The sequence below is a fragment of the Triturus cristatus genome, chromosome 3_1 (assembly GCF_964204655.1).
Source record: "Triturus cristatus chromosome 3_1, aTriCri1.1, whole genome shotgun sequence".
NCBI lineage: Eukaryota > Metazoa > Chordata > Amphibia > Caudata > Salamandridae > Triturus > Triturus cristatus.
In genome coordinates, this window is record NC_140583.1 from 1,060,086,276 (window position 1) to 1,060,096,555 (window position 10,280).

A 10,280-nucleotide genomic window follows, 5' to 3' on the forward strand; every position below is an offset into this window, starting at 1 on the left:
TAAGTGCGATAATGCTCCGCCCCCCCACTGAGCTTCAAGCGAGAGCTACTAATCTGCAGCTGCCATGAACCTGTGGAGTCAAAAATGATCCATAGGCGGCTAACGTTGGTCATGCTGCCAAGAGATTGATCACTAAATGATAGTTTGGAAAGTTTGGAAATGTTTGCGTTTCCTGGGCCGCACGGCATAGTATGTGACTTTTCAAAGTTGGTGTTCAAATCCAGGTTACTCGTAGAAGTCACGGAAGACTCCACTAACACTTGAAGCGCTATTGGGGTCTATACCATGAGTGCAACGTTGTCTGCATATATTAACACTGGTGCAGACAGGTTTGCTATTCTTCGTGTATCCCCTTCTGTGGTTTCTGCATGAGAGCGGGGGAGCATCGCCCCACCCATCCCCGCCAGCTGCAGTCGTGCTAAACGTGAAAGATAAAATGTAATGAAATTATTTTGTTGCCATTTTATTTTTCACATGGTGCACTGCAGCCATCAGCCTGCCTCCAGCAGGGGGAAATGGGGGCATCATCCTCTGCTGCCAATTGGCAAAATAGAGGACCAGAGGAGCTAGTTGGACACTCCAAAGTACGCATGTCAGTTAAGCCGGCTCTCTTGCACCAGCCAAAGTGACGTGCGCATTCTGCAGCTCTACACCCAGCTGTTTTAGACTGGAGGGTGGAGACCAAGCATAGGTCTCCACGGCTTTGAGGAGTATCCAGCCAGCCTGCTCCAGCCAATCCTGGCGCTTCTCTCATGCTGGTTACAAGCATGCGAGTAGCACCAGGATTGGTTAATGGAATTGGCTGGAACAGGAGCACTCGGAGCCAGGGGACCAGAGTGAGGAGGATGTTGGATTTTTTTCAAAGAGTTTTATATAGCGCGAACTAGACACGAAGATATCAGGTATCAGAGCGCCTTACATGAGCATCAGTTTAGTTACAGATGGACACATTCATTTTTGTTAGGCACGTGGAGATTAAGGTGCACATGCATCAAAAATCTGAAAAGCGAGTCCTTATTAGCGATAAATAAGGAATCGCCAATAAGGAATCATTTTTCGGGATGCATGTACAGATTCGGTAAAATCTAGCGATTCCTTAAAAATTGCTAAAACTAACGAAAAACACAATAGCGATTCCTTAAAATAAAGATTAGCAAATACCGAAATCGGTAATACCGAATTCGGTATTTGCGAATTCGGAGATAGCGAATTCGCAAAAAACGGGTCGCACCTGAAGCAGGCTGATGACATCACAACCAGGAAGTCATCCAGCCCATGCCTCATTCACTGCCCTGAGGAGCTCACAGGAGGAGGCAGAGCATACAAGCTGAGCCAAGAGACTTCACCCTCAGAACCCATCCAGACTACAGTTATCCAGGATGGACAAGAATGCATCTACTCTATCAGACACGCCCAGGAAGCGGAAGAGAAAGTTCTCTGGCAGGGAACTGGAGCATTTGATTGAGGGGGTGAGCAGCAAGCATGATAAGCTGTTTGGGAAGCTGTCACTCAAGGTGCCCGAAGCCGAGAAGCGGAAGATATGGCTTTGCATTAGGGAGAGGGTGAATGCTGTCGGAGTCACGCACCGCAGCATCGACGACCTTAAGAAGAGGTGGTATGACCTCAGGAAAAGGGCAAAGGAGCGCATTGCCGAAAGGGTCAAGGAAGCAGCTGGCTCAGGAGGGGGGCCATCCAGAGTACCTGCCAACACAGCCCTGGAGGAGCTCGTTGAGGGGACCATTGAGCCAGAGGCAGTCGTCGGAGTAACCCAGATGGACACCTCCGGCGCAGCAACCACAGAACAAGGTAAGATGCATGTCTGCGCTTATACGTTGTATATTGTTAACCCATGCCCATCCCCCCAGGTCAATCACAGTGTGCAGGGAGAAGTGCATAACACATATACCCTCACATTAGTATTGCATCATGGGAGTTGTAGTCATGTTAGCAAAGTGTTCATGTATGATCACCAATGCACAATAAATGAGACCAGCAGTACAGGCCCAACAGTGTGTCTAAATATGTCATTTATTGTAGTAAAAGTATGCGGAATGATAAACAGATATAGTCACAAAATACACTGTTTCACACACAGATGCATCTCCGGTGGACTCGGATGACAGCGAGCGCCTCATCATCTCCGAGACACTGGCAGAGACCGATGGAGAGACTCCGCAGGAACTTCAATCCACACCACCACCACCGACAACACCACCACCACCACCACCACTACCGACAACACCACCAAGACGCAGGGCACATGTCCCCTCCCTGCAGGTGATGGATACAGAGCTGAGACCAGCACCCACAAGTGTCCCCAGTCAGACACGTGTCACTCCGCCAGCTCCACCACCAGCACGTGGCCGAGTCACACAGCAGCGCAGGTCCATGCGCAGGTTTGCTGAGCTCCCAGGACAGCCAATAAACATCTATGGTGGTGTAGAGGCCCGGGTGCTGCGTGTTCAGCGCCTGCAGGGGAGACACATGGGAACAATGAACCTCAACATCTCCAAATTGGCAAAACACATGTGCACTCTGACAGACGCTGTGCGTCACATTACCACAGTTGTAGCTGACGGGAATCGGGACATCAACAAGAGCCTACAGGAGCTTACCCATGCCATCCTAGCAGGACAACACAGCAAGCGCAGGAGGCATCGGTAGAACTTGCTCCGTACTACTGCATCTACCAGGGGCATCACCAAGCTCTGCAACAGCACTGCAGTTTTGTCCCGTAGCTCCTTGTTACTGCAGGTGGACCTGGGACATTACTGTGGGGATGTAGCGAAGGCCTTAGGCCAGGTGACCACTGCAGTTGAACACTTACAGTCTGGCACATTTAGTGCCAGCAACATGGGAGAGAAGGAGGGCAGTGAGGCCGCATCAAGTGTGAGCAGCGTGTCCGTGCCGGAGACCTGTAACGGGAGGCGCAGTTCGCGCAGCTCTACAGACACACAGCATGGTGAGGTAGAGGAGACACGCGACAGGAGGCTGGGGGTACGTGGGAAGCGGCACTAGACATTCAGTCCCGCATCTTTGTCCATGGTGGTGTAACCAAGGGCCACTTGCATTTTGCGTTTGCACTCCCGTGATGCCAACGGATCAGTTTTTCTCCACAATGTGTAGAATCACTGTCATTTATTCTACTCATGTAAATTCACTTTGACAAGTGCTCATGTGAAGTAAACATTAGCACTCCACAATATATTGTCATGGCTCATTCTTACCTGGCTCTGAAAAGATGTTGTGTGATGTATGTCCGCCTCCTTTGACCTTCAGCTGTGTTTGGCACGTGTGACTGTCGGTGTTGTGCGGGTGGTTGGTTATCCCGATCGTTGTCGTTTCTGTCCATCTCTATGGGTATCCCCCTTCTGGTTGCAATGTTGTGCAGCATGGCACATACTGCTACAATCCTGCAGCAGGTCTCGGGGTTATATTGCAAAGCACCACCAGTCTTATGTAAGATCCTGAAGCGACTCTTCAGGATCCTGAATGTTCTCTCAACCACATTTCTGGTGCTAATATGTGCTGCGTTGTAGCGTTGCTCCTGTGGTGTTGCTGGGTTGAGGTAGGGGGTGAGGATATATTCCCGCAAGGCGTATGCGCTGGTACCTACAGGGGGGGAAGCAAAGGCTTAGCGGCAGTAATGCTAATACATATGTGATACTGATGTAATGAATAAGTATGAGTATGTACCAAGCAGGAGTCCCTCTCCGAATTCACCATTGAGCAGACGCCTGTGGATGCCACTGTGTCTGAATATATAGGAGTCGTGTGTGCTCCCTGGAAATTGTGCCACTATGTCCGTAATTATGTGCTTGGCATTGCACACGACCTGCACGTTGATTGAGTGATAGGACTTCCTGTTACGGAAGATGTACTCATTGGCTGAGGGGGGACAGATGGGGACATGCGTGCAGTCAATGCATCCTATGACATGGGGGAATTGGGCCACCTGGTAGAAGTCCTGTTTGGTCTGCTCCATCTCCTGTGGGGTTGTGGGGAAGGTGATGTTGGTATGTATCATTTTTTAAGCAACAAGAAAGAGGGTGAAGGCTAAAGATACCGCACTTGACAAATTAATAGTGTTTTCTATTCTTGAATTCTATAGTGAAATGAACCGAGGAGCACTTCCCTCTGAACTCCTCAATTGGAAAATCCTATCATAAACATAAACACAACAGGGTTCAGCACTTATCCATGAAGAGTCAACGAATATATAAAGGAATGTCCAAAGTGTAGATGTGTTTTTTCATACGAGATTCTTTTCTTTATTTCATATATTCACAAACATGGAGGATCAAAAACCTCATGGACGTGAAAAAGCCTTAGTGTTTCATCTCTTATAACGAGACTTCTTCAGGGCTTCGAAAAACAGTATAGCAAAATGTTTCAGGTTAATTATCAAAATCCAGAACTTCAATAGGCTTCTTATAGGAGCATGTCAAAGGGACGCGGTGACCTGTTTCTTCCAATGTCTGCAGTCAAAAATGAACCGAGCACCTAAGAGAGGATATATATAAGCCTCCACTCTTTAATATATACTGTCAAAGTAACGCGGTGACCTATGTTATCGATGTCTGCGGTCAAAGAATAAATCGAGCACCTTGAAGAGACCGAGAAACACGGGCAACTATGCCGTTTGGATAATGTATAATAAAGAGTGGAGGCTTATATATATCCTCGCTTAGGTGCTCGATTTATTCTTTGACCGCAGACAAGAAGCCTATTGGAGTTCTGGATTTTGATAATTAACCTGAAACATTTTGTTATACTGTTTTTCGAAGCCCTGAAGAAGTCTGGGTATGTATCATTGTCAGCATGGCATCAATGAATTTACGGAAGAAGCGTGAAAGTGCGCTTTGTGATACGCCTCCCGCTACCGTTATGACCCCCTGGAAACTTCCAGATGCCAGTAGGTGCAGGCTCTATAGGACCTGGACGTGCGCAGGAATGGCATTGGTCCTACGTGTCTGGTGCTGCAGTAGTGGTTACAGGTCAGCAATTAGGCGCATTATCATGGCACGATTAAGATGGTACTTGTCTTATACTTCATCCTCATTTTGGTCCAGCAATATAATGCGCACTCTGAATACCCTCTCCTGGATCCTCCTCCTGCGCTGTGCTGCTGCATTTATTCTCATCCTCCTTGCGAGCACGTAGAGGGTTGCCATTTTGTAAAAGAATACGGGGTCTCCAGGCCCATTTTTGAAGGCTTTCTGATTCATTACACCTGTGGTACACTTTAAAACTCTTTTTTTTTGGGGTGTGTCTGCAACTTTACCTCCTGGTTGAGATTCCCCTTATTCTGCTCATGCTAAATAGCGAATTTGAAGGTTTTCGGTATTAGCGATTTTTGATGCATTCTTTTGCGATTCTTTGTTGGCTAATCGCTATTGGCATGCGCTATTGGCGTTTTCGCTATTTCCGATTCTTTATTTTGTGATTCTTTAATGTACCAGGATTTATTTTAGCGATGCTATAGTTTTTTTGCTATTGGGGTTGATGCATTGGAATCTGTTGTTTGGCGCTCGCTAACGGCCGATTTTAGCGATTCGCTATTTTAGCGAGGACAATTTTGCTTGATGCATGTGCCAGTTAGCGATTTGCCCAGAATCCCAGGATGTTGAGCGTCGTTGCCAAGACTCGAACCCGGTTCCCTAGCTACAAGGCCGACCGCTCTAGCCCTAATACTACATCCTCTCCTCAAATTCGATGAAGTCCATGCGGACCCCAACAGGACCTGGGGCTTTATCACGCGGGCTTTGCCTAATGGCATTCTCTGCCTCGGATAGGGTAATGGACAATGTGGGCGAGTTAGCTAATTTGCCCCAAAGTAATTCTCCCAGACTCTCCTCTACTTCTATATGGTAAATACTACTAAGTGTGAAACCCATTTGGCGCCCATTAGGTTACAGATCAAGAGGGGGTGGGCCAGGGCTTTCCTTTGCCTAAATTGTTTGACCATGTCTAGACATTTTGAATCCCATATCCATTTCCTTGAATTTTGTCAAATTTTTATGATGCAATTAAAAATATTTTTGCTCAAACTGGTTGTGAGCAACACATTTCTTTATATAATCCTGCACTGCTGTGATTTTAGATTGCAAAGCATTTCACCTTCGTACGCTTTCTGTGAGGTTTTCCTTGTCACTCTGGTCAAGCTACAAATAGTGAGCTATGGTTCCCTTCTCTAAATCCTGCAAATCTGTTGACTGGCATGGTGGGCCACTGCCCAAAAGACAACAAAGCACAGCTTCAATAAAGTAGTGTGACTCCCATTTCAGAGATGATCTCAATCAGACAGTAGTGTTATCCCACAGTTTGTAGTTCTTAGCCAATCAAGATCTTCTAATTCTGAAAACAAATATATGCATTATTTACAAAATGTTTATGATAGTTTTCTTGTGCTTCAATAACGTTTCTTAGTGTAATTGCACTTTTTATACTCAATTTATCTTGGTAATTGGTTCCAATAGATCTTTAAACCATGTGGCCTTCCACCTATTACACAAAAATGGCTGAGCAATGATGCCTTTTGTGACGCCCTGCCAGATGCATACATTGCCTCCACAAAACAGACCAAAAGACGTATGGGGGGCCTTGAAGTCGTATCTTGCTAACGGCTCAACCACCTCTTCAGAGATTTCAAGCCCTGCTACTCTAGATAGCCAATGAAAATCATAATCATTACTCCTGAGGTTCAGTGGCTCCACCTATTGCAAGTACTGTACACGCCTGAATCATATTCATCTGTCTTGTGAATGTGAAGTGGTAATCAATGTTTTGTAGGATACTACTTGAATCATATGTGAACTCCTTGTCGAGTCACAATGCAGTTTCACTCTATTACTGTCCCACATGTATGTGCCATTCATCAACTCACGCAATTTGCCCAGAAATGTGGTAGTTTTAGTGTTATGCTTAAACTGACATAAATAAAGTTTTGAAATAAATCTTGATACCATTTTTCTCGGTACATTTCAGGGTGACCCATTTGTCTAGAGGCATTTTGATTGACAATATGGAAAATGGTATGCCTCTGTTAGGGTTGCCAGGCTGTACCTCCTCAATCTGCTGGATCCAAGAGCTAGTTCGCCAGCCTAGTATCCGCAGTGGCGGCCGCCACAAACTAAAAGTGGTAGGGCAGGGGCACGGGGATGGGAGCGCAGGAGCGCTGGGGGGGGGGGGTTAATAATAAAAGATAAAGGAAAACTTACCTCCAGCTGCCTGCCGCCTCCCGCGTCACTCCTTGGTCTTCCTTGTCCCAGCAGACACTTGGGATACATCCCTGGATCCCTGTGCAATCCCCGCGCTGCTCTCATTCTATGAGCGAAGCACAGGGATTGGCCTGAGCGGGCTGAAAAGCCACTCCGCTCTTGGCATTCGGGTTGGTTTCTCGCCCCAGAGACTGCAACAATACTGCGTTGACCCACTAGTAAATGGACTGACGAAATCAGTGACATTTTGGAACACACTGCCGCTGTCCATGGTAGGAAGAATATTTATTTTAATTTTATTTATTTATTTTTGGACTTTTATATAGCGCTAACTTCAGGGCCGGACTGGCCGTAGCGGGCACCGGGCAATCCCCCGGTGCGCCGCACGGGTGGGGGCCGGTTTTAAGCCCATGGGGGCCGTTTTTGTTACAGGGCCGTTTTTTCAGCTTAGCTGCAAAATCGTCCCTGTAACAAAATCGGCCGAAAACCGGCCCTCGCAAAGAGCTCGGCGGCACCCCCAAGCCCAGGGGGACGGCCGAGCAATTTGTCAGGGCCGGTTTTGGTTCCCAGTCCGGCCCTGGCTAACTTGACCCAGGGGTATCAGAGCGCTTTACATAGACTGGGAACGTAATAGTCGCACAAGTTACATATGTGTAGATACAAATAAGTAGGATAAGGGTGAATAAAAATCAGCAACGTACAGTTGACCAGTGAATAGATTATATCTAAAACTTTTGAAATGAAGCTGTTACCAAAGATAAACACAGATACACGTAACAAAAAGAGTAGAGAGGGATAGGGAATTGAGCATACGGTAGATGGATTAATTCAGGCCCTGCAGACCGGAACCAATTAGGGTAACACTGGGGTCAGTCCCTCCAACGGGGCCGGAACAAAGGCAGTCCCATTCAAGTCCTGTGGCAAACCCTCAAGCAGGCTGGGGTCGCGGCACCGCAGCACCACGGGCCCGCCTCGCTTTCAGAGCTGAAGTAAGCTGGTTGCAGAGAGAGCCAGCAGATGGGGCAACATGGCCGACTCGCACCCACCATCTCCACCGACCAGAATGTTTCCTGTAAACTAGCTAAATGGTGTTAGCATGTACATATAGGCAAATAACTTGTGCTACCCCAGGGAATAACCATGTATCTGCCATTACCACATATAGATAACCTAGTAAAGAATACACTACTTATTCTGTAAGAATCTGGTTGTGACATGTAGTGCATGTAGTCACATGCTCTGCATACTTCTGCCATCTAGTGTTAGGTCCGGTGTTGTGCAAGTTGTTTTTCATCAAAAAAGTATTTTGAGTCACGAGGTCGAGTGACTCCTCTACTCGGTGGTAATGTGTATGGGCATCGACTCCATTGTTAGATTGTTTTCATGCAGGCGGGTGAGAAAGGAGTGCAAGGTATGTATAAGTAATGCAATGACCAGCTAAATGTGTAAATAGTGAAAACTAATATATGTATGGAACTGCCATGGCCACAGGTGTCCAGGGAGTAGGATGGGCGCATGTGGATCTACATCTCTACAGCCCATGAACAGATTCTTACAGGGTAAGTAACATATTCAGTTTGATGGCATGTGTGGCTGTAGAAACACATGCTCTGCATGGATTGTAAACAGTCCCTCTCGATAAGCAGTGGCTAATGTGTGGGTGCACCACTGGTTTGAAAAAGAGTATGCAGCACTGCATGTCCTACATTGGCTTGTTGGCCTGCTAAATCATCCACACCATAAGGTTTGGTGAAAGTGTGTGTTGTGGACTAAGTAGCGGCTTTACATGTGTCAGCTTTGGGAATATTTCCTAAAAAGGCAACAGTTGCTCCCTTTTTGCGTGCAGTCTGCACTCTGATAGGAACAGGTAAATGTCTTTTCGCCTTAACACAGCAAATCTGAATGCACTTTACTATCCATCTGGCTATGCCTGCTTTGGATATAGGGTGGCCTTTGTGTGGTGGTGAAAAGGCAACACAAAGTTGCTTAGACTTTCTGAAAGTTTTAGTTCTATCAATGTAGAACATGTGTGTTCTTTTGACATCTAATGAATGAAGATCTCTTTCCGCAACAGAATCAGGTTGAGGGAAGAAAACTGGTGATTGAATGGATTGATTGATGTGAAATTGTGAGACTACCTTAGGTAGTAATTTAGGGTTGGTTTTAAGAACCACCTTGTCTTTGTGTAGAATAGTAGGGAGGAAGATGGTGTTCCTTCCCCCATGTCTCTACATAGTCCAGAATGCTCTTTTTACATTACAGTGTAGCTTCTTTAAGACCCTGGACAGCCTGCTGATTTCATTGGTGTGGGCCAGGAAGCTGAGCCGTGTGGCATTGCCACTCCTCAAGCTAGATCCCCTTGAGAGTGCCATGGGCCTCCCGGAGCTGACTCTTGAGGACAACCCACAAGCGTGCTTGCTTGGTATGGTCAAACGTCTTATAGGGGGAGAAATGAATTGGAAGTTCCTACAGCTTGCCCTGGTATTAGTAAAGAGGAGAGTAGCTGTAGGGTGGTTGAGCACAAGGTCTCCATCGATTACAATATGGTCCAGAGATGTCACTGAGCGGGAGCTGTCTGAGGAGGTGCATGTGAAGCTCAGTCATCGGGATGGTAAGTTACAGGAGGATTTGGAGGTTTGGGCTGCACTGTTGGAGCGTATGCACAGGGAAGGGGGGAAGGTAGTGAGCGGGATACCCACATGCAGGATACGGAGCAACATAACACACAAGAACGTGGGGTGGAGGTCTCGAGGACGGCCAGTTGCACTGGGGCTGAGCAGACAGATGGATAGACAGGCGGGCCTACACACACCAGGTGCTGGAACCATGTCTAGATGTTTCTATGTGTTGAAATTGCTGCTATACCATTGGCCAAGCTGAGTGGAGGGTATGCTCGAGGCGAACAATGGATCATGGGGTTGGAATGTCTTGCTCCGTACAGATGAAAATGCTATGTACCTCCACTTAATGTACCATTGATTATTATTGTGTTTATTTTTTTGTTTATTGCTCTGTTACAATATATCTTCTTCTCATTTGGTAATGTTATAATTGTATTAA